Here is a 23,611-nt window from a genome sequence, read left to right as displayed (position 1 = left end):
TGACTGGCCTGACAAGCTCAATAAAAGCTTAAACAAATATTAAAAAACACACAGAGAGTCAGGCTGGTTTAAATTAACTTCCCAAGCACTTCACCTACTGTAGGAAGAAATTATAATAAAATGTCAGTGCAAAAATAAACCACGCATGGAAATAAAAATAAAACATAAAATGCCCTCTTACAACTAACTGCTCAGTACGATTTAGTTCATAACAACATATCATTGTACATGAAGTTTTCATAGTCCTAAAGTGTATTTAAGCATTAGGAATGTTGACTCTGAAAAATTCATATTTTACACGTTGGGAAACTGTCCCTTTCCCAGAAGTCTTATGGATGTAAACCATTAAAACACATACACACATACATACAACTCTGTTAACTCTGAAATAATAATTCGTCCAAATGGAATATGCTGCTTGACATATGACCGCAAATTCCATTTCTCTTAGGCATCCTCAGTCCTTAGCCTGTTGCTTGGGCTTTGCAATAGCCTTTTCCTCACTGCAAGAGAAGGAAAGAGATGACAGGCTGAAAGGACAGGCTCATCTCCAGCCATCCTAAAGTCTTACCCAGAGGTGGAGTTTTTTGTTGTTGTTGTTGTTTGGTTTAAGATTTTATTTATTTATTTATTTATTTATTTATTTATTTATTTATGAGAGATACAGAGAGAGGCAGGGACATAGGCAGAGGGAGAAGCAGGCTCTCTATGGGGAGCCAGATGCAGGACTCGATCCCAGGACCCTGGGATCACGACCTGAACCAAATGCTCAACCACTGAGCCACATAGGTGCCTTCACCTAGAGGTGGAATTTATGAAGGGGAGAGATACTTTGTAGTCCTTGGATTCACAGGCTGTGGCTTGTCATATCCTCTAATCTTGGTGCTTACACTGAGCCAGATACAATGAGAAATTAAAAGGGAGGAGTGCGTGGTGCTCTTTTTCCAAGATGGATAAGAGGAAGAAAGAAAGCTGAAAAAGGAAAGAGGGAAGGGAAGGAGGAGGGGAAAGAGGGGAGAGGAGAGGAGGTGAGGGAGGGGGTAGAAGGAGGAGGAAAGGAAGGAAGGGAAGAAGACAGGGGAAGGAGAGAAGGAAAGGAGAGGAGGGGAGGGTAAGAGGGGAAGGAAGAGAGGAAGGACAAAAGAGGGAAGAGAGGGAGGGAAAAAGAAAGGCAGACAAGCAAGCACCACCTGCTCAGTTAGTTCATCCTGTAAAAGTTCTTTCACAGTCTGGTTACTCCCACTTGGTTTGTTCAGCCAAGCTGGACTACTCTCACTTCCCAACCAGAGAGAGTGCAGAGGCTAAGAAAGACCTTGTAGCCCCACAAGCCTCTCCTTCCCCTCCAGGTCTGTGTCATCTCTCAAAAGTGATTTTCTGGAGAAGTGCATTCCTGGCAGGGCCTGAGTGGAGCAGCCAGGTACAGACCTCAGCATCTGGCTTCCAGCAAGACTTTCCAGGGGGAACCCATGCTAGCCTCCCCTTCCTCCAGGGTCCTGTTGAGAACCCTCCCAGAGTGCTCCTGCATCACAGAGGAGAGCCAGAGGAAGCAGGGACAGGGACAGCTGTAGAAAGGGAACAAGCAGTCATTGGACACACTTAAGCACACGCATGTACAACTGTAACTGGGTGTCCCTGTATGTAGACACATGTAGAGATGCATGTAGATCTTTCCTGGTGGGTTCATTACAACCTTCCCAAGACAGTGGGAGTTGACTCACCAGCTGGCAGAGTTCGGACAGCCATGTCAGGGATGTTAGGCCTAACCATCTCTCTAGGATGGACTAGTGGGTGTGGAGGGCCACACAGACGGAGTGTGAGGAGGTCCAGTCCAGAGGGTGAACACAGACTAAAAAATGCAACTTATTTCTCTAATCTGCTTGTGCTGATGCTGCCAGAAACAAATACCAGCAGGCCTGGAAAAAATGTTTCTGTTCTTTTGCTTCGGCTCTGAGCCATCCACCTCAAAGTTGAAGGAAAAGGAAGAGGAACACACTCCAGCTCACTGCACCCCCTTGCCCCCTTCACCTATGGGGAGTGTATGTGGAACCCCCCACACTGAGGATCTGAAACAGCCCCTTCACGTTCCCACAAACAAGTTTCAGAAGCGGAAACTAGCTCTGGCTCCCCAGGGCAGAAATTGAGAACTCCACTCTAAAACACTTCCTCTGCCTGGTAACAATGTGCGGAGGAATTTCCACAAATCCTCTTAGCTGTCATGGCTTCCGCTCCTCAACTTGGGAAAAGGCAGCCTGGGACATTCCAGCCCCCTGCCCCCACCCAGTTTGATCTGCTTGGCTCCCTGATGGGCCTGAAGAACAATGACATACATTTAACTTCCCAATCTTTCCTCCTGGAGATGAGAAACATCCAAACCTGACCAGGCTGTGGAAAGATGCCTGGTCAGCCCAGCAGCATCACCCAGAAGCTGTTCTCTCTCCTCAAAGAAGAAAAGAGCTTCAAGGAAGAGATGGGGAGGACCCAAGCAGTAGGGCACAGCATTAGGGCACGAACGTTGGAGCCAAATAACCCCAGGCCTGGCAGCCCCACCACTCCTAGATGTGTCACACTAAGGGCTGACATGAGCTCCTATCTCACAGGAGAGGCAGAGGGTCCCACAAGATAGGTTTATAAAGCAGTTGGAACAGCCGGGACACGGAAAGAACTTGATAAAAGTGAGGGACTACAGCCAACCCCAAAGGCCTGCTACCTTGAGACTCCTCTGCTTTGCAACAGCAGTCATAAAGCTCCCTGACCCCCATGCGTGTTCCCGAGTCCCACATGCATGGACCATGGTCACCACACAGGGTCAGCTCAGCTCTTCTACTTCAGCTCATTAAGCCCCTTGTAAAAAATGGCCAACATCCATGGTACTGTCCATGCAAGCAGTGCTTCACACAGGTGCTCCTGGAGCTTCCCATCCATCTCAGGGCACAGGTGGAGTCCTCGGTTCTGAGCAGAGCCCAGGAGGTCCCTGCTAAGTTCTAGACATCACTCAGCCAGCAGGTCACCAGAACATCTGTGTCGGTGCCTCTGGTTTAATTTCAGCTCCCAATTTCAACATGTGCTAGGAGGAATCATCGACCTTTAAGGAGACTCAGTGACTCCATCTGGAAGACTGGAAGATGTTAGGAACTGAACCGTGTCTCCCCCCCCCCCCCCCAATTCTTACATCAAAGTCCTAACCTTCAATATGACTGTATTTGGAGATAGGGCCTATCAGGAGGTAAAAAAGGTTAAATGAGGTCATAAGGGTCGGACCTTACACCAGTAGAATTAGTGTCTTCATAAGAAGAGGAAGAGACACCAGCTCATTCTCTTCTCGTGTTTACACAGAGGAAGGGACCATATGAGGACACATCAAAAAGGCCCAGGAAGAGAGAGGTCTCACCAGAAACCAACACTGCTGGCACCTTGATCTTAGGTCTTAGCCTTCAGAGCTGTGAAGAAAAGAAATTTCTGTCATATAAGCCAACCATTCTGTAGTAGTTTATAATGGCAGCCTGAGCAGACTAATACAAAGGTAGTAGACAGAACATGTGCTCTGTGGAGTAAGTGGTATATCAGGGGTGCCTCGAAGGCTGGGCAAAGACAGACTGAGGAGATGAGACTCCTGATCATTTATATCTCACTTTGGTTGAACCTCCACCAATTTTAGCTCTTTTTTTCAACTGAGGCATAAGGATCTTTTTTTTTTTTTTGTCTCAAGGAAGTTTCTTTGATGAAGAGCTACATTAAAACCTCCAAATAATATAGAGATATAATATTTGAACTAATAAGAGAGATCTGTAATTATTGCTAAATTTAAAAATCATATATTTTATTTCATCAGCAATAATCACTTAGAAATACAATTTTCTTGGGATACTTGGGTGGCACAGTCAGTTGAGTGTCCCAGCTCTTGATTTCAACTGAGATTATGATCTCAGGGTCATGAGATGGAGCCCTGTGTTAGGCTCTGTGCTCAGGGGGTATAATCTGCTTGAGATTCTCTCTCTGTGCCCCTCACCCCACTCTCACATAGGCTTGCTCTCTCTAAAATAAATATGTTTTTTAAATAAAATTTAAAATTATTAAAAAAAAAAAGAAATGTGGAGTGCCTGGATGGCTCAGTCAGTTAAGTGTCTGCCTTTGGCTCAAGTCACGATCCTGGGGTCCTGGAATTGAGTCTCATGGTCTCATGTTGTGCTCCCTGCTTGGTGGGGAGTCAGCTTCTCCCTTTCCCAGTGCCCTTCCCCGCCACTCATGCTCTCTCTCAAGCTCTCTCAAATAAATAAAATCTTTTTTAAAAAAGAAAGTCATTTTCTGAAAAAGACACCCATTCCTATTTTTTAAAATTTTATTTATTTATTCATGAGAGACACAGAGAGAGGCACAGACACAGGCAGAGGGAGAAGCAGGCTCCATGCAGGGAGCCTGACATGGGACTCGATCCCAGGTCTCCAGGATCACTACCTGGGCTGAAGGTGGCGCTAAACCACTGAGCCACCCAAGCTGCCCAAGACACCCATTTCTAAAGGCCGCTAAAAATGTTTTAAATATGTAGGAATAAATCAAGAAAAGATATGTAAACCTTCTGTGGAAAATAATTAAACTTCAAATGACACAAACAGCTAAATAAATGGAGACAAAATGTTTTCAGATAAGAAAATTCAAAATCATAATTACATCAATTCTAGCAAAACTCACCTATACCTTTAATGTAATGCCTATTAAAACCCCAACAAATACTTTTAAGGACTTGAAAAGCTGTTTCAAAAATGTATATGGTAGAGCAACTATCCAAGAAAGCCAAGACACTTGTTAAAACAAGTAAGTTGGTGCGGACTTATTCAACCAGATACCATGATTTATGGTTAAAAATGGAGTAATAAAGACAGTGTTCATTGGAACAAGGACAGACGAATGGACTAACTGAACAGAACAGAGAACCTAGAACAACATTCATGTTCACATGAAGTTTGATTTATTGACCAAGAAGAAGATACTTCAGAGAGCAGATAAATCCTGGACTAATAAATGGTGCTGAGACAACTGGTTAATTACACAGAAATAAGTGAAATTGCATTCCTGCCTCATATTATATACCAAAAAATCCATCCTGGGACTTCAATCTGAAAGATAAAACTATAAAATCCTGGGACCCTTGGGTGGTTCAGTGGTTGAGCATCTGCCTTTGGCTCAGGTCATGATCCCAGGTCCTGGGATTGAGTCCCTATTGGGCTTCCCATAGACAGCCTGCTTCTCCCTCTGCCTAAGTCTCTGCCTCTCTCTGTGTCTCTCATGAATAGTAAATAAAATCTTAAAAAAAATAAAATAAAATCCTTAAAAGGCAACATAAAGAGGGGCACTTGGGTGGCTCAGTCAGTTAAGCATCCACCTCTTGATTTTGTTTTTTTTGTTTTTGTTTTTGTTTTTTTTTTTATTTATGATAGTCACAGAGAGAGAGAGAGAGAGAGAGGCAGAGACACAGGCAGAGGGAGAAGCAGGCTCCATGCACCGGGAGCCTGACGTGGGATTCGATCCCGGGTCTCCAGGATCGCGCCCTGGGCCAAAGGCAGGCACCAAACCGCTGCGCCACCCAGGGATCCCCACCTCTTGATTTTGGCTCAGGACATGATCTCACCAGTTATGAGATCAGTCAAGCCCCATGTCAGGCTCCACACTCAGGAGGGAGTCTGCTTGAAATTTTCTCTCTCCCTCTCAAACGTGCTCACTCTCACTCTCTAAAATAAATAAATAAATCTTTTTAAAAAGACAACATAATGAAATATTTTTATATGCTCAAGGATTGAGAGGAGTTTCTAACAAAGAACAAAAAGCCCAGGGGGACCTGGGTGGCTCACTTGGTTAAGCACCAGACTCTTGATTTCAGCTCAGGTTGTGATCTCAGGGTGGTGAGACTGAGTCCTTGTGTGGCTCTGCGTGAGCCTGCTTAAGGTTCTCTCTATTCAAAAAAAGAAAAAGAAAAAAAAGATTATCTCTCTCCCTCTTCCCCTTTGCCCCCTCACCTATTTGTATGCGTGTGTTCTTTCTCTAAAAAACCAAAACAAAACAAAATAAAACACCCAAATGATAAAGGAAACAACTAATAAAAACAACCACATTTGAAAAAGAGAAAAGATAATAGGAATGATTTAAGGATTAATTTAGAGAGTATATAAAGCACTTCTATAAATCAAAAGGAAAAATCAAAAATAAATTAGAGGTGCCTACATAGCACAGGTGATTAAATATCCAACTCTTCATTTTTATCTCAGGTCATGATCTCAGGGTCTCAGGGTTGTGAGACTGAACCCCTTGTTGGGCTTTTGCTGGGTATGGAGCCTGCTAAAGATTTTCTCTTTCCCTACCCTCACACACACACTCTCTCTCATAAATAAATAAATAAATAAATAAATAAATAAATAAATAAATAAATAACATGAGCAAAAGCCTTAAGCAAGTATTTCACAGAAGAAGAAACACAAACAGCATATCAACATGTAAAAATATGCTCAGCCTCATTAGTCATCAGAGAAATGCACATTAAAGCTTGGATGGGATACTCTCTCACATCACATTTTCTTTTTTTTCTTAAAGATTTTATGTATTTGAGAGAGAGAGAGAGCACAAGCAGAGAGGAGGGGCAGAAGGAGAGGAAGAGGGACAAGCAGACACCCTGCTGAGCATGGAGTCAAGGAGTGGCTCCGGCTCTGCATAGGGCTCTATGTGAGGCTCAATCCCAGGACCCTGAGATCATGACCTGAGCTGAAGTCAACCACTTAACTGACTGAGCCATCCAAGAGCCCCTCTCACCAGGTCTTACCACTCCTACTCCTTTGTACCCACTACACTGACTACAAATAGAAAGTTGGTCAATCCAGGTCCTGAACAAAATGTGGAGCATCAGGAACTGCCATCTACTGCTGATGGTAACATAAACTGGTAATACCCTTTTGAAAAAAGTTTGGCCTTACCTAACAAAGATTAATACGCACATTTTCTATCATTCAGCAATTCCACTTGTGTGTTAGGTATCCCAGATAAACTCCTGCCCAAGGGTTCCAGGCGACATATACAGAGGTTCTTAGCAGAGCTGTTAGGCAGATCCAGGGCCTGAGGGAGGAAGAGAGGCTCTGAGGGCACAAAAGGAAAGGTGGCATTCGGCTCAAGGTTGCTAAAGCCTGGTGCCTCTAATATTGCACCCATGATGTCTACGGGGGTAGGGCTTGAATAGTGGCTCCCCAAAAGACAGGCACATGTCTTAACACCTCTGAATGAGATCTTATTTGGAAAAAAAAGTCTTTGAAGATGTAATTAAGTTAAAGATCTGGAGATGAGATCATTCAGGATAATATGGGTGGGCCCAAATTCAGTAATAAGCAACCTTATGGGAAATACACAGAACAGAGACACTCGGAAAGAAAGGGAAGGTCATGTGAAGACAGAGGCAGGGACTGGAGTGATAGAGCCACCAGCCATAAGCCAAGCAACACCTGGAGCCATCAGAAGCTACAAAAAGCAAGAAAGGATCTTCTCCTGGACGCTTTAAATGGAATGTGGCCCTGAAGACATCTTAATTACAGACTTCCAATCTCCACAACTGAGAGAGAATAAATTTCTGTTGTTTTAAACCATCCCATTTGTGGTCATTTGCTAAGACAGCTACAGGAAAATAACAGTGTCTCTCTTGCCTCACTATAGCCCCACCTCTGTTGTTTGAAAGAGTAAAAAGAGGAAACCTAATATTCATCAACAGTAGAATAAATTGTGGAGTTACCTTACAATGGAACATTATAATCAAATGAATGAACTGCAACAACATGGGTCAACTTGAATGAATCTCAAAGAAATGGTGAGTGAAGAGGCAAATCAGAGAAAACTATAAATATGATTCTATTTATATACATTTCAGTATATGTGCTGCTGAAGCCAGCACTTTATATACATTTCAAAAGGAAACAATGTATTATTTAGGTTTCCATGCACAGATAGTCAAGCTATAAAGAAAAGCAAGTGATTAACCAAAATAGTGATTATTTCTGGGAGGGAGTGATTGGAAGAAGGTACTCAGGGTATATAAGGTTGTGGGATTAAAGCTGGGTAAAGCAGTATTTCTTCTTTGTGTGTAGAGTGCAAACTTGTATAGATTTTGTGACATCTTTGTATAGAATTATAATAAAAATTAATAAAGAGAGATACCTGCATGGCTCAGCAGTTTAGCGCCTGCCTTCAGCCCAGGACATGATCCTGGGGACCCGGGATCGAGTCCCACATTGGGCTCCCTGCATGGAGCCTGCTTCTCCCTCTGCCTATGTCTCTGCCTCTCTATGTGTGTCTCTCATGAATAAATAAATAAATAAATAAATAAATAAATAAATCTTTAATTTAAAAAATCAACAAATAAAGTATAGGCTTATGAAAATTAATCTTGCCAATGTGCTGGTTCTTCTCAGATGAAAGCTTCCTTAAGATATGGGCTAGCTAGGAACACCTGGGTGGCTCAGCTCAGGTCGTGATCCCAGGGTCCTGGGATGGAGTCCTGCATCAGGCTCCCTGCAGGAAGCCTGCTTCTCCCTCTACCTAAGTCTCTTCCTCTCTCTGTGTGTCTCTCACAAATAAATAAATAAAATATATATTAAAAAAAAAAGATATGGGCTAATTCAGAAGTCATGCCACCAGGGATGCCTGGGTAGCTTATGCAGTTAGGCCTTCCATTTTTGGTTTGGCTCAGGTTGTGATCTCAGGGTGGTAAGATTGAGCCCCATATTGGGCTCTGCACTCAGCAGGGAGCCCGCTTGAGATTCTCTTTCCCTCTGCCTCTCCCCCTGCCCTTGGGTCACTTCTCTCTCAAAAAATTTTAAAAATTAAAAAAAAAAAAAGTCATTCAGTCAGGCATAGACATAGACATATCTGTACCAAGTTCTAAGGATGGCAAACCAGGCTTGGGGCTCCAAAATTTGTAGGGAAAAATAGTGAGAGCTGAGCCAAGAGAAAGAACATACACTGACTTACTTGCAAAATTAACCTGCAAACTGAAATGTGTTTAAGGGCCAGGACATTTTTGCTACTCAAAGCCTGAAAGCTTTAGATGACTCATAAAGGGATAAATCTACCAACTGGATAAATTCCATCCAGCAAAAGATGGAGGATTGAACACATGTATTTAACACACCAAAGAGCACCCCGGTGGCTCAGCAGTTTAGCGGTTTAGCGCCGCCTTCAGCCCAGGGCCTGATCCTGGAGACCGGGGATCGAGTTGCACGTTGGGCTCCCTGCATAGAGCCTGCTTCTCCCTCTGCCTGTGTCTCTGCCTCTCTCTTTGGGTCTCTCATGAATAAATAAAATCTTAAAAAAACAAAAAAATACCAAAGCCCACCAAAACAAAACAGATTTTTTTTTTGAAATACATAAACCTTGAAGGACAACAGCAAAAAGAAATAAAATATCCTAGCACCAAGAAAAAGAAAGAAGGAATATTCACATCTTGATGAACACTGAGTAATGTGCAGAATTGTTGAATCAATACCTTGTATACCTGAAGATAATATGATACTGTATGCTAACTATACTGGAAAAAAAATAAATGAAGACTTAAAAAGAAAAAAAAAAGAAAGAAAATGAAAGCTAGAAAGCAGATGAACTAGTGGTCACTAATTTTGCAGGCCCCAGAAAGTTGAGCCCTAAGCCAACGGTGTAGGTTCAGGAGGGACAGCACCAAGTATCTCTGGAAGCGGGGGCAAAGATGGAGCCTACACGCAGGAGAATGGGTTGAAAGGCTGTTGACAGTGCAGCCAGATCCCATTCCTTCCCATTCCCCGGGAGGTCCCAGGTCTGCCCTCCCTGAGGCTGGCCCACAGGACACTGGAGGTTTACTCTCTGAAGAAGGAAACACAGAGTGTCTGTTTCCTGGGGGCAGCAACACAGCAGACAACAGTGGGATTAAATCGATGTTTATATACCCTGTGCAGAGACACACCCTAGCCCTCTGCTCTGCATGGGTTCCCCAGAAGGCTGGCAGCCAGGCGAGCTAAGTGTAGTAATTAGTTCCCTAAAGAGCTCAATACTTGTCAGCTCTCATTACTGTGTCATTAGTATGTCTCCTTCCCTGGGTTCCATAGCTGAGTACCCAGACACTCACCCAGACCTTCCAAACATATTTTCTTCCATATTTCCCAATGGTTCCCCCAACTCAGGGAGACACTCTCCTCTGACCCCATCCTCACCGACCCCCCTTTCCTAATTTCAACAATAAAATATACTGGTTAAATTAGGTGGTATCCCCTCAGACAGGCTAAGGGCCTGACTACCCTTCCCTCCCCTTGGTTAGCTCAATTCAGGCTCAACTCAGACTCCCACGCTGATGCTACTATGGGCCACAGGGGATTCCTCTCTCACCTTCTTCTAGCCTTACACTGGAAGAAGGTTTTCTGGAAAGTTGGGGGAGATATGACAAGTCCCCAAGGGTCCTGAACCCTGGAGTGAGAAATGGAACCAGGGCAGAGTCTGATCTTCACAGGCCATTCCTGATATCTTGTTGGTCACACCCAGGGTATATAGGTGATGGGTATCCATTCCCCCAAGCAAGGGAGAAATCAAACAACTGCTTTGAGACTGTCAAAAGAGAGGAGAAAAAGCAAGAGCAGTTTCTGTGTTTTCTAAATCTGAAATGCAAACCTCAGTGTCCTCTGCTCATGCCAACCCATTGCTGCCAACACCAGCAGAAATTAGAATGCAACTGTGTCTAAGTGCCTTCTAAGAGGTATGGCAATGAAACTGTTTCACACAAAATGCAGTGGCTTCCAGACTATTGGGAGGCCAGGAATAGGGTTCGGGTGGCTCACGGTCCTACCCAGGATGACACCCAGATCCCGCTAACCTGTCTCAAAGGGCTTCACTGGGACTGTTGGCCCCTTCCCTCTGATTCACAGATTTGCTTGAGTGGCGTGCTCCCTAAGTCAGCAAGAGCCCTAACTGACTTAGCACCTCCCAACAGAGCCCCCATAATGAGTGAGGAAAAAGAGCAGAAATACTCCTTAGAAACCCAAGAGGAATTCTGAAAAGATCCTCCACACCTGCCTCCTCCCTGCTCCAAACTCAACTGTCATCAGCTCAAGCCACAGAGCCTTCATCCCTGGGGAGCCTCCACTGCCATTCTTCCCTGAGGGTCCCACACAGCCAGACAAGAAAGCATTCCTTTTGGGGGGCCAGGAGGAAGTGGGCCCAGCCCCGCCAGGCAGGAGGGGAAAAGGATTCCATTCCCATTGTTCTCACCCAGACTGCCCAACAATGGGAGAAGGAGCCGGAGGAAGGAGGCGCCTTGAGAGTCTGTCTGACCTGCCGGAGCTGCACTGACTGGGGCCTTTCAATCTCCCGAACAGTTGTCGTGTCTTCTCCCTCCCTCCTTTCCCTAGATTTCCCCCACCCCTCTCTTTCCAGTCCCCACCCTCTACCCCTTCAGTCTGCAGACTGGGGACAGGGGGACCCCAAGGCTACCACCTGTGGCCAGCCCCTGCTTGCCTCTCAGCTCTCTGTAGCATTCTTTCTTGCACACCATAGCCACAACCAAGATTTAAAATCTGAACCCCCGGGGCCCCTGTTTGGGACGCCTGGGTGGCTCAGTCAGTTATGCTGCTGCCTTCCGCTTGATAGCCGGATAGCCCGAGCATCTCATAGGGGCTCCTGCTCAGCGGGGAGCTGCTTCTCCCTCTGCCCCTCCTCCTTGTTCATGCTGTCTCACTCTCTAATAAATAAATAAAATGTTTAAAATTTTTTTAAATAAAATCTGAACCCGACCCCAGCTCATAGACTCCCAGGGCCTCAGCTGCATAGGGTAGGTTGCTAACCAAAATCGGTTTCCTCTATCATAGTCATCACCCCCACACACTCACAGGCCAGAGGTGTGGTAACTAAAGTTAGGCGACAAATAGCCAATAACAATGTGCCGGTTACTGGGGATACAGCAGTGAATTAAACAAAGATTCCTGTCCTTATGAAGCTTATGTCCTAAGAGGTAGATCTTTCCTTGCTTTCTGCTCTTATCTGTGCATCAGGTCTATGTGAGAAAAAAAAAAAAAAAGCCCCTTTCGGCAATGCAGCCAGGAGTGCTGTGGTATGATACAGTAATTAGGAGGAAGATTTTTACTACTAACTAGGACTGGGTTCAAGGCTTGTTTCTACCCATTTGCGAAGTGTATAACCACAGTAGAATGTTTCCTAGCCTTCTGAGTATCCTCATCTGTAAAATGTGGTTTTATTACTGAGATAACCATTACCATTAAGGGTAACAGTTAATTATCACAGGGATTGTTATGAGGCTCCAATTAAAAAAAAATGTGTCAAGGGCTTGGCCCAGAGCCAGGCATGGAATATAAATGCTCAATAAATATCAGGTGTCATCATGGGGCCATTCCTCCTGGGGGCAGCTGTCTACAGGAAGGAATCTCTCTCCTGGCTTACAATATACTTAGAAAAGTTCCACTTGCCCTGAATGCTCCCTTTTCTGTAACATCTGATTGTGAGCCAGCTCCCAAACCAGAAATTCCTTGGGCTGTTTATTTTCCATTTGTCCATATGCTCACCACAAATGCAGAGGAACCTCTGGGTGAGGCTCATACTTAGGAGTTATAATCGCAACCTTGCAGCCAACACATGGAGCCAGGGGATGGGACCCAAGTGCAGACAAACTCTCCATATGTTTCAGATTTCTGAGGTCCTAGAGAAGCACCACCCAGGAAGGTTTTTTCATTATGTCACTGGGCTCCCTGAGAGGATCCTTTCCGAGCTACAAAACCAGGAGATAATTCACATCTCATCAGCTGTGTACTAGTCTACTGTGTTGGGACAAAAATACAGGTCCCATCTTGAGGAGCTCCCCAAAAGGGAGAACAAAGGATTCATTGAGCATAGCATGCTCAGGACCAGAGTGGGAACTGTTGCATTTACTTGTCCAAACTGTTGCAAATAAATTTTGCCCACAAATGATGTCCACCTCTTCATGTTTGCAGTGAGAGTGGGAAAACCATTCTCAGAGTAGACACACAAGGCCCTGAGTTTATACACCCAGCTTCTCAAAGGTGTTAAATCCTAGTCTCATCTGGGGATCATTTACACAGATATTAGAAGACTCAAGGAAACATCTGAGAACATAATCTAATCCTATTGTCTTACACAAATGTGCTTTCTGAGTTCTTTTTACCACAAACTTGATTTAATGAAGCCTAGTGCTGCACACAGCATCCTGCTAAGTGTTACCACATTTGTTTGCCTGTAGTAAGTATACCTCTGACATTTAAGGAGGTTTTGTTGAGCTCTTAGGCAACCAGACACACAGAGTAGAGAAAAAGGGGGCACAGCCAACATTTCTCTTGGTTTGTTGGTCTGAGGATCTGGGGCAGGCCAAGATATCCCTGGGTACAAGTCAGATTTCTCCGTGTATGTGTGTTGAGGGGGTAGAAGTAGGGAAGTGGTGCTTGTCTTGTTGTGTACACTAGTCCACTGGAATGGGGGGCTCAGTATCACCTCGGAAATCCCCAAGGTGACTGGTCTGAGGTGAACACACAATGACCTCCAGAAGGGATAGGACTAATTCTGTTTTACTAATTGTGATATCCCTCAGAATCTGGCAAGATGATTGGCACATAGTAGACCCTGTATCAGTCAGAGTTCTGGGAGGAAATAGGGAGAATACTCAAACTGGATCAATAACAGTTTAATAAAGGTTCTATGTACAAACCTGAAGAAGAACAACAAGAGGTAGTGTAGTATTCCAGGGCCAGCCAAAGTGGATCCCACACGTCCCTAGGCCTGAAGGGGTCAGAGGAGGAATGGTATCCACCCAAGGCAACCTAGCTCACTCTTTCACCTCTCTTCAGTCCCCTGCTGATGCTTCCCATTGGCTGAACAGAACCAAAAACCAGAGGGAAGTGGAGCCTAGGTGCAGTGGTCCACCCTGGCCAGCACTTCAAGTCATAGAGCAGGACAGAGAAGCGAGAGGTTGGATTTGGAGGAGCAAAGAGAAGACATCCAGCCCTCATACAAATTTTCTGGCTGACTGAGGAGTCAGCTTCTGACCAAGGATGAGGCTAATAGGGAATGAAGCCAAAGAAAGTTCCTCTGTGTTGTTGCTATTTGTGGGCAAAGTCAACTCACTGAGCCCTTATGCACTACGCATTGGATTAAGGGCATGAAGGGCATGACATAAATGATCTTACTTAATCTTTACAACACCTCTATGAGGTAAGTACTATTGTTATCTCCATTTTATTTTTTTTAATTTTTTTAAGTTTTTTTTTTAATTTTTATTTATTTATGATAGTCACACAGAGAGAGAGAGAGAGAGAGAGAGAGGCAGAGACATAGGCAAAGGGAGAAGCAGGCTCCATGCACCGGGAGCCCGACGTGGGATTCGATCCCGGGTCTCCAGGATCGCGCCCTGAGCCAAAGGCAGGAGCTAAACCGCTGCGCCACCCAGGGATCCCTCCATTTTATTTTTTAAAAAAGACTTTATTTATTTATTTGACCACAAGAGAGAGAGACCACAAGCAGGGGGAGCTACAGAGGGAGAAGGAGAAGCAGACTCCTTGCTGAGCAGAGAGCCCAATGTGGGACTCAATCCCAGGACCCCGGGATCATCATCTGAGCCAAAGGCAAACGCTCAACTAACTGAGCCACCCAGGTGCCCCCTTGTTATCTCCATTTTATAGAGGGGAAATATGAGTCTCAAAAGGTTTTTGTAATTGCCTCAAGGCCCATACTTATTAAATGAAGGAATACAGATTCAAGTCTAATCTTACTCCTCTATTTTTATTTCCCAACTTTTCATTATGAGTATTTTTGAATGAAACAAATGTTGAAAGAATAAATCAAGGAACATCCTTATATTAACCACTTAGATTCAACAAGCGTACATATTTTATCATATTTACTTTACATGTATATACAAATACTAGACTTGTATTTAGAAAAAAACAAAAAAATAAGGGGAAAATATTCTCTTAGGTGTCTTCCAAAATAATGACATTCTCATAACCAGCCTAGTATCACACCTAAGAACATTAACAATTTCCTAATATCAAGCAAAATAGTTTAGAGCTAAATTTTTCTAGTATTCCCTGAAATATCTTTTTACTTTTGTTCTTTATTTGAACCAGGAACCAATTAAAGTGTACACGGCATGCAGTCATCGCATATTTTTAGTCTCTCTTAATCTAGAACTCCCATCCACCTAATTTTTTTATTTAAATGACTGTGGCTTTTTGAAGAGTCCAGACCTGATATCTTACTGAACATTACATATTCTTGCCTTGTCTGTTCCTTTGTGATGTCATTTAAATTGTCCCCATATCCTTCTTATTTCTGTAAACTGGAAGGAGAAGCTGCATTGTATTCAGATTAAACACATTTAGTAAGAATGCTTTCTGGGGGATGCTGGTTCCACCTACTGTATCTCCCTCAGGGTGCCTTTGATGGCAAGAGACCCTTAGCGCCTACACTCTTACCTGCCGATCAAGGACTCAGTCCCCAGCCAGCAGAGAGAGAAGCTTGCCGGCCCTTAGAAAAACCCAGACTGGGGGGGATCCCTGGGTGGCGCAGGGGTTTAGCGCCTGCCTTTGGCCCAGGGCGCGATCCTGGAGACCCGGGATCGAATCCCACGTCAGGCTCCCGGCGCATGGAGCCTGCTTATGTCTCTGCCTCTCTCTCTCTGTGTGTGACTATCATAAATAAATTTTAAAAAATTTAAAAAAAAAAAAAGAAAAACCCAGACTGGGGAATTCCTCATTGACTATTGTCTGCATGGGAGAATGGAAAATCTGTGGAAAAGAAACAGGACAAAAAAGGGAAGACAGATGGCCCTGCCTTTGGTCTTGACACAGTGGTAACATGTCTCATTTTCCAAAAGGAGAAACATGAACATGTAGATGTGTGTTTCATTCAGAGGGTACCTGCCCCCAATCTACCAATTCGTTATTCACAACCAAGGATGTTTGCCTTTTTTATGTGGCCACCTTTTTGCCCATCAAGTTAGGTTCTTTTTTTGGCCAAGGACTGCCCTGTTCCAAGAAATAAAAATCCACTCCAGGTAACTCAAGTGAAAAAGGAAATAAGGAAATGAGTATATAAACATTCAGGCTCATGGGAGTCCCAAATGAAGAACTGTCCAGCTGCTCTCGAACTACACCCAAATAAATACAGTAGATGTGTTTTGGTGTGACTGGACAGCACACAATCCCCCATGGGTTCTAAAAGCCTGGTTTTCAATATACCTTCCCTTCAATCACTGGGTTAGGACTGGTGACTTGACCCAATCCGCTCCAATTAGATTCTACCTCCCAGGAATTTGGAGATAGAACTGTAGGTCTCTTCCAGTTCCTGGAATTGAGGCCATGTCACTTCAGTAAACCTGAGAAAGCCAGAGAGTGAACAGTGACATTGACACAGAAAAGTTACAGGTGTGTCATAGGGTCCTGGAGAAAGGAAAGAGGCACTGCCCACAGGCTTCTCCATAAGAGACCCCACTTCCTTACACTACATTATCTTTTTGGTTTAAGCCAGCTTGTAATGAATCTGTGTAACCTGCCACTAAATTGACTTGACCAAACCGTAGCATACCAGGGCAGGGCAGAGGAATAGTCTGCCCCAGTGGGGAGGAATATTTTATCACAGACATTGTTTAGAATTGCTGGTGTATGGCAAGCAGTCCTTTGCCTCGGTTTCATTCTTGACTTTCCATTCTCTGCAGACAATGCACCCCCTTATTGCCTGCACAGGGTGGGGGAGGGCTCCAAACCACACTGCTCTTTGGACACCACTGTGACTAAGTCAGAGAGGACAAAACCGGAAGGGTTTTTGAAAGACTGTTTAAAGCTCTTGTTTCCCTCGACTTCTAGGCCTTAATTCAAACACTTCTGGAAGGAGCTTCCAAAAAGAATTCCCAAGAGGCCTGAAGATTTCCCTCTGGCCAGCCTGAAGAGGGGCAGAGGACAGCCTCTGCCCATGGGAAGCTCAGCCCCCACGCATCAGCAGGAGCAAAGCGTGAGTCATCTACCTGTCTGCAGCTCCAGCTAAGTACGTCTCTAGAGGCCACATTAAACACCGGATCGTGGATTTTCCTCAGCAAGAAAGATAGCTGATGTCCTCCTCCTCCTTCAGGCATTCACACTTCTGTTTACTCAAGGAGATTCAGCCCTTTAAAGGAAGTCAGGGTCAAAGATGGCAGCCCAGAAAGCTTCCTGGTGAAGAATTTATGCAAAGACCTCAAGACACAAACCAAGTGTTGCCACCTTTTCCAGAAAACATTCCAAGAATGCCTGCCTCCTCCCAGGCCTGTGAGCTTCCCTCTGCTTAGGCTGAGATAAAAGCTGTCCCACAGAAGCAGTGCTGCCTACTGGTTAAGAATCGGTCTCTGGTCTGGCTGCCTACATCTGAATCTCTCCTGTGAATCTCATCTGAACTGACCCTGTAACTGTCAGTTCCTTCAGGCAGTTTATGAGATTTTAGCCTCAATTAAAAAAAAAAAACTTTATTAAAGTAAAATTTACATATCATAAAATTTGCCCCTTTTAAGTGTGCAATTTAATAATCTTTAGTAAATTTACCAACTTGTGTAACCATCACTATAATCTAATTTTAGGACTTTTCTATGATTTCATTACTTCTCTTGTGCCCATTAACAGTTAATCCTCATTCCTACCCTTAGCCCCAGGCAACCACCTAATCTACTTTCTGTCTCCACAGATTTGCCATTCTGGATATTTCATGTAAGTGAAATCATGCAACATATGGCCTTTTGAGTCTGGCTTCTTTCATTTAACGTATACCAGAACTCTATTCATTTTTATTGCCAAATAATATTCCACTGTATGCAATATGTATATTTTTATCCATTCATCAGTTGCTAGACATTTGAGTTGTTTCTAGTTTGGAGCTAGTATACATAGTGCTGCTGCTACCAACATTTGTGTCTAAGTTTTTGTGTGAACACATTGTCTCAGTTCTCTTGGGGATGTACCTTGGAGTAAAACTGCTGGGTTGTATGGTAAACCTTAAGAATCTACCACACTGGTTTCCAAAATGGACTCTGCCTCAATTTTACCATCTACAGACTCAAAATACTGAGTCCCCACAGTGTCTGTGTGTAGTGAGGTCTGAATGAGTCAATGTATGCACAGTACTTCACAGTGCCTGGCTCGTGGTTAAGTGCCCAATACATGCCACTTACTATAGCTAGCGTCCTGAGCACCCGATTACCTGACTGATTCTCCTTAGCAGGCAAGGAATGTATCTGATCTGAGTCTTTATCTCCAGACCCAGCAGAGTCTCAGAAACTCAACTTTAGGGCAAAAGGTATGCAGTGCTGTCCCAGAAGCAGAAATTACCATGGAGATAGAGAGAGAGAGAGATTGACTGGTCCTAGCTGAGTGCATCAGGCAGGATACTTCACCTGGGACTGAATCCGGGCGCCCTTCATTTTCTTTTGGCACAGAGGAAAAATAATGGGGGATGCTTTATGCCTATTTTCTCTGCTCCCTGTAAAAGCTAGGAGAAGGACTTCCAACAGCATCCAAACTGACAGTTCTGGCCCACTACCCTCTGCGCACCACGTCTAGAAGCAGGCCCTGGGATACCCCTCCATGGGGCTGGGCAACAGGCCTTAGAACTCACTGCTTCCCTCCTTAAATTAAGTGTCAGGTCCTTCCCACCCAAGCTCCATGCCCCCAGCCCTAGCCTCTGTACCTCTGTCTTGTGTTGAACTCCCCCACAGCCCTTGGTCCCCAGGATTCCCATTCTATGCAGGCCTGTGTGCATGACAAAGCCTGGGTATGTGTGTGTATGGTGGTGATGGTGGTAGTGGCAGGGCAGCCAGGAGAATCAGGGTTCACTACGGTGCACATCTTCTGCCAGCCTTGCCCTTGCTTTCCTCCTGTGCCACTCACAGGAACAGAGGTAGAGCAGAAGAACGAAGAGCAGAAGCCTGAGCTCACCAATACAGGAACGCCTCCAGGCTGATTTTACGGGGGCCTTGGTCCCACTGCACCGGAGTAGCTGTCCATCAGGAAGTGGCACCAACAGCATTCCATCACCAGCAGGTATACCTGCTGCTCACCTCTACCTGTCACATCTGCTCAGAGCCCACTCCCCATTAGCTCCATCAGTGGGAAACCTGCTGTGGTGGGGGTGGGGGTGGCAAGACAGGATACACATGTCTCATCCCAGAGGGCAATTTCAAAATCAACACATGGCCAACCCAACAGCAAGCCAAAGGCATGTTTAAGGAAAGCAGTGGAATGTATGCAATTAATTAAAGGGCAAGTCTCAAAGCAGACTAAATACTGGAAGTCAGGAACCGGAGTCCAAGTCCCCTCATGATCGGAAAGAGGAACTTCCCGATTTGATTGCAGAAAGCAATTTACTTCAATTAGCAGTGACATAAACAGGGTGATTGCTTAATAGGAGTACAGAATCTCTAAAATATAAACAGCCTGAATTGCATCCCTTACCATTATATTAGCAGAATGGGACTGCTTTCCCCAAGACAGGTTTGATTAACCCTTTAGGAGCCAACCCCTCCCAAGGAGAGAACTTCCTCTCTTCTAAGGTGGCCCTAACATTTCTGGCACACTTGATTCATATTAATCAATTTCCTTATTGCTTCCATGTCCTTTAATCCCTTCAGTAACCCTGGGAGATATGCTTTATTATGCCCATTTTAAAAGATGGGGAAGGGACCCCTGGATGGCTCAGCAGTTGGGCATCTGCCTTCAGCTCAGCGCATGATCCTGGAGTCCATGGATCGAGTCCCAGAGGGGAGCCTGCTTCCCCCTCTGCCTGTGTCTCTGTCTCTCTCTCTCTGTGTCTCTCATGAATAAATGAATAAAATATTTTTAAATAAATAAATAAAATAAAATAAAAGATGGGGAAAATGAAGCCCAGAAATTTCAAGTGATCTTTTCTTTTCTTTCTTTTTTAAGATTCTATTTATTTATTCATGAGAGACACAGAGAGGCAGAGACACAGACAGGGAGAAGCAGGCTCCACGCAGGGAGCCCAATGTGGGACTCGATCCCAGGACACCAGGATCACACCCTGGGCCGAAGGCAGGTGCCAAACTGCTGAGCCACCCAGGGATCCCCAAGGGATCTTTTCAAATACAAATCTAATCACATCATTCCCCTGCTTAACTTAAAAGGCTTCAAAGGCTTTCAAACTCTATCATGACCTCAAGAGCCCTTCAAGATCTGTCTCCTAACTACTACCCCCACCTCAACTCCAGCCACCCTCCCTCTGGCTCACAGCATTATACATTCTGTGGCCACTGCCTGTTCCTCAAGCATATCAAGACTTCCCCACCTCAAGGCTTTTGCACTCTCTGTTCTCTCTGCCAGGAATGTTCTTCTTTTATTTCTGTGTAGAACAGACTTCTTGCCTCTGGGTCTCAGGTCAAACATCACCTCCTTGGAGAAGCCTGCTCTGTCTGCCCATCTTTCCACTCCCTTTGGCTTTGGACCGGACTCTTAGCCAAAATTATTCTGTTTACTGTTGCTGTATCTCTTGTTTGTCCACCCCACTCCAAGCTCCATGAGAGCAGAGGTCTTGTCTCCTACCTGTTCACTGCACATGGTCAAGCACACAGTAGGTAAACAGAAAATATCTCCTTAATAAAGGAAGTATAATCCCTTTCATATAGATGACCCCGGGATGGGGTCGGAAGAGCATAAAGCTAGAGAGAAGAGGATGGATTTGAATTTAAAATATATTTTAAGGCAGGAAACCACAAATGTTGGAGAGGATGCAGAGAAAAGGGAACCCTCTTACACTGTTGGTGGGAATGTGAACTGGTGCGGCCACTCTGGAAAACTGTGTGGAGGTTCCTCAAAGAGCTAAAAATAGACCTGCCCTACGACCCAGCAATTGCACTGTTGGGGATTTACCCCAAAGATACAGATGCAATGAAACGCAGGGACACCTGCACCCCGATGTTTATAGCAGCAATGGCCACAATAGCCAAACTGTGGAAGGAGCCTCGGTGTCCATCGAAAGATGAGTGAATAAAGAAGCTGTGGTTTATGTATACAATGGAATATTCCTCAGCCATTAGAAACGACAAATACCCACCATTTGCTTCAACGTGGATGGAACTGGAGGGTATTATGCTGAGTGAAGTAAGTCAATCGGAGAAGGACAAACCTTATATGTTCTCATTCATTTGGGGAATATAAATAATAGTGAAAGGGAATATAAGGGAAGGGAGAAGAAATGTGTGGGAAATATCAGAAAGGGAGACAGAACGTAAAGACTGCTAACTCTGGGAAACGAACTAGGGGTGGTGGAAGGGGAGGAGGGCGAGGGGTGGGAGTGACTGGGTGACGGGCACTGGGGGTTATTCTGTATGTTGGTAAATTGAACACCAATAAAAAATAAATTTAAAAAATAAATAAATAAATAAAATAAAATATATTTTAAAAGTAGAACCCACAGGACCTGCTAAGTGTGGCTATGATGACCAAGAGAGAGCACTAAATGGTTGAAAATGCTTTGCAAAAAAAGTGAAACAAAAATTCACAGCCTCCTGCTTCGCTGCAGACACTTAGATATTTTAAGAAGATCCTAAACCTAGTGGATAAACAAGGAAAAACAAGTCTCATGCATGCCCTCAGGGAACAGGAATGTATGGCACCTCTAACCTGATGGGCTAGAGCCATCTGCTTCTTTCTTTAATTAAGCTCTTCTCTTTGCCCCTTCATTGTTAATTATTCCCAGCCTCCTATGGGGGAACAGAACGTTTACTCAAGATTCTAGTCAAGCACGGTCTTCAGAAATGCCTTTGTGTGGCTTTACTCAAGCCTCAGAGCCTCAAATTCCCCCTTGACCATCAGGACGGATGACTGAGTCCCATTTGAGGTCATACGTTGTTTCTGAAGGAGCTCAAATATCACCTGCTCCATGATTCCTGCTGTGACCACTTAAAAATAGGAATTCCACCTCCCCATTATTAATCATCTCTTTACCTAGAGCATTCATAGCAATTATTATCATTTATAACTAACAATGACTCATTTGATTTACTCTGCCTGCTATGCTTAGCCCACCAGGTTGGGCTTTCCAGAGGTAGGAACATATCTACTTAGGCTGCATCTAAGGTCCCCGAGCACACTACAATCACCCAGTAGATGGTTTATAAGTATTTTCCCACTAAATTCAAGACACAGGGCAGCCCAGGTGGCTCAGAGGTTTGGCACCGCCTTCAGCGCAGGGCGTGATCCTGGAGACCCAGGATGGAGTCCCACATCGGGCTCCCTGCACAGAGCCTGCTTCTCCCTCTGCCTGTGTCTCTGCCTCTCTCTCTCTGTGTGTGTATGTCTCATGAATAAATAAATAAAATCTTTTAAAAATAAATAAATAAGATAAATTCAAGACACATGACTAGGGCTTTCAAAGCTCCCAACAAGCCTTCCTTCCTGTGGTCTCTCTCAAGCCTCAGAAATCTGATTCCCACTGACAACGCCTGTTGTCCTCACCCCATACGGCTGTTATGAGGTTTAAATGAGATGATGATGATGGTAACTGCTAACATTTTTTGAGCTCTTTCCTAGAGCCAGACACTTTGCTAAAGACTTGTCAGCATTACCACATTTACTCTTCCTAACAATCATACCAGGAGAGCTGTTATCCCCCCATTTTCAGAGATGATAGCAAGCAGGTTATACCAGGGCCCAATGTCACCTAGCCACTAAGTGGTAGAACTGGGACAAGACCAAGCCATCCTCATTACAGTCTACCCTCCCACCTAAGGCCTTATCTGCCCCCATGTGAATACAGGCCAAGGGCTTAAGTTGGTGTCTGGTGTGCAGTAAGTGCTCCATAAATGGCATCTCTTATTCAGCAGCTGGAGGCTCCCAATACAAGACTGCCCCAGCTCTGACAGCTCTTCAGCACTGACCTGTGATTTCCCAGCAACTGGACCCTCCCAACCCTGCTCCTGTTCCAAGTTCCCAGTCTGCCTCTATAAAAGCTCAGATTGGAAAGATGGTGGCCAGAAGGCTGGCCTTCCCCTTCATCTCCCCGGCAGTCCAATCGCCATGAGCCACCCAGATCTGAGCCTCCCTGAAGCAGCTAAGTGCCCAAGTTGCCTCAAGAAATGAATTTGTGCTCTCCCTGTCCTCTTTACCCTACCCACAGGATGAGCCTGAAGCAAAACACCAGGGGCCTAGGAGGTAGCTCCAGGTATCACTGGGACAAGCACAACTCACTTCCAAAGAAAATGATAGTATGAGATCATTCATTATAATATTTAGCTCCCAGAAAAAAACCACTGCAAGCCCCATCCAAACCACAGACAGCTTTGGCAGCCCCAGTATCCTCTTACAGTTACATAAGCTTTGCAGAGAAATAAATACCAACTCATCTTGAAGGAATTTTAAGGGCTAATAAACCTTAACCAGTCTGTGCAGAAAGGGCTCCCTTCCGAGGGAGGGGAATGTGGTTTTAGGGAGGAAGGATGGAGAGGCTCTGGGACAGGACAGAGAGAGAGGCCTCATGGGCCTGGCTGCAGGGGCATACCTCAGAGAGGCTCAATCCCATGGCCTCACTGTGGGGTACACATCTCCAAGGCCAGCCATGCCTCTGGCCACCC

The 23,611-nt window shown here is 44.8% G+C and overlaps 1 long non-coding RNA gene across 3 annotated transcripts; it reads right to left on the bottom strand.

Moving 5' to 3' along the window:
• Positions 1-231: 231 nt before the first annotated feature.
• On the bottom strand, positions 232-11,218 carry LOC140632944 (uncharacterized). 3 transcript variants are annotated; one of them, XR_012030590.1, is made up of 4 exons: positions 11,055-11,205; positions 6,978-7,095; positions 5,844-5,944; positions 232-503 (listed from the first exon to the last, which is right to left on the bottom strand). It is a non-coding gene; the product is annotated as an uncharacterized lncRNA (long non-coding RNA). The 3 variants fall into 3 exon arrangements; XR_012030589.1 differs by having other exon boundaries at positions 234-503; positions 11,082-11,218; XR_012030591.1 differs by lacking the exon at positions 232-503 and adding an exon at positions 3,265-3,437 and having other exon boundaries at positions 11,082-11,218.
• Positions 11,219-23,611: the final 12,393 nt, after the last annotated feature.

This window comes from Canis lupus, chromosome 5 (assembly GCF_048164855.1).
Source record: "Canis lupus baileyi chromosome 5, mCanLup2.hap1, whole genome shotgun sequence".
Lineage (NCBI taxonomy): Eukaryota > Metazoa > Chordata > Mammalia > Carnivora > Canidae > Canis > Canis lupus.
Note: the sequence above shows the minus strand (reverse complement) of the source record. Positions and strands in the feature narration are given on the sequence as shown.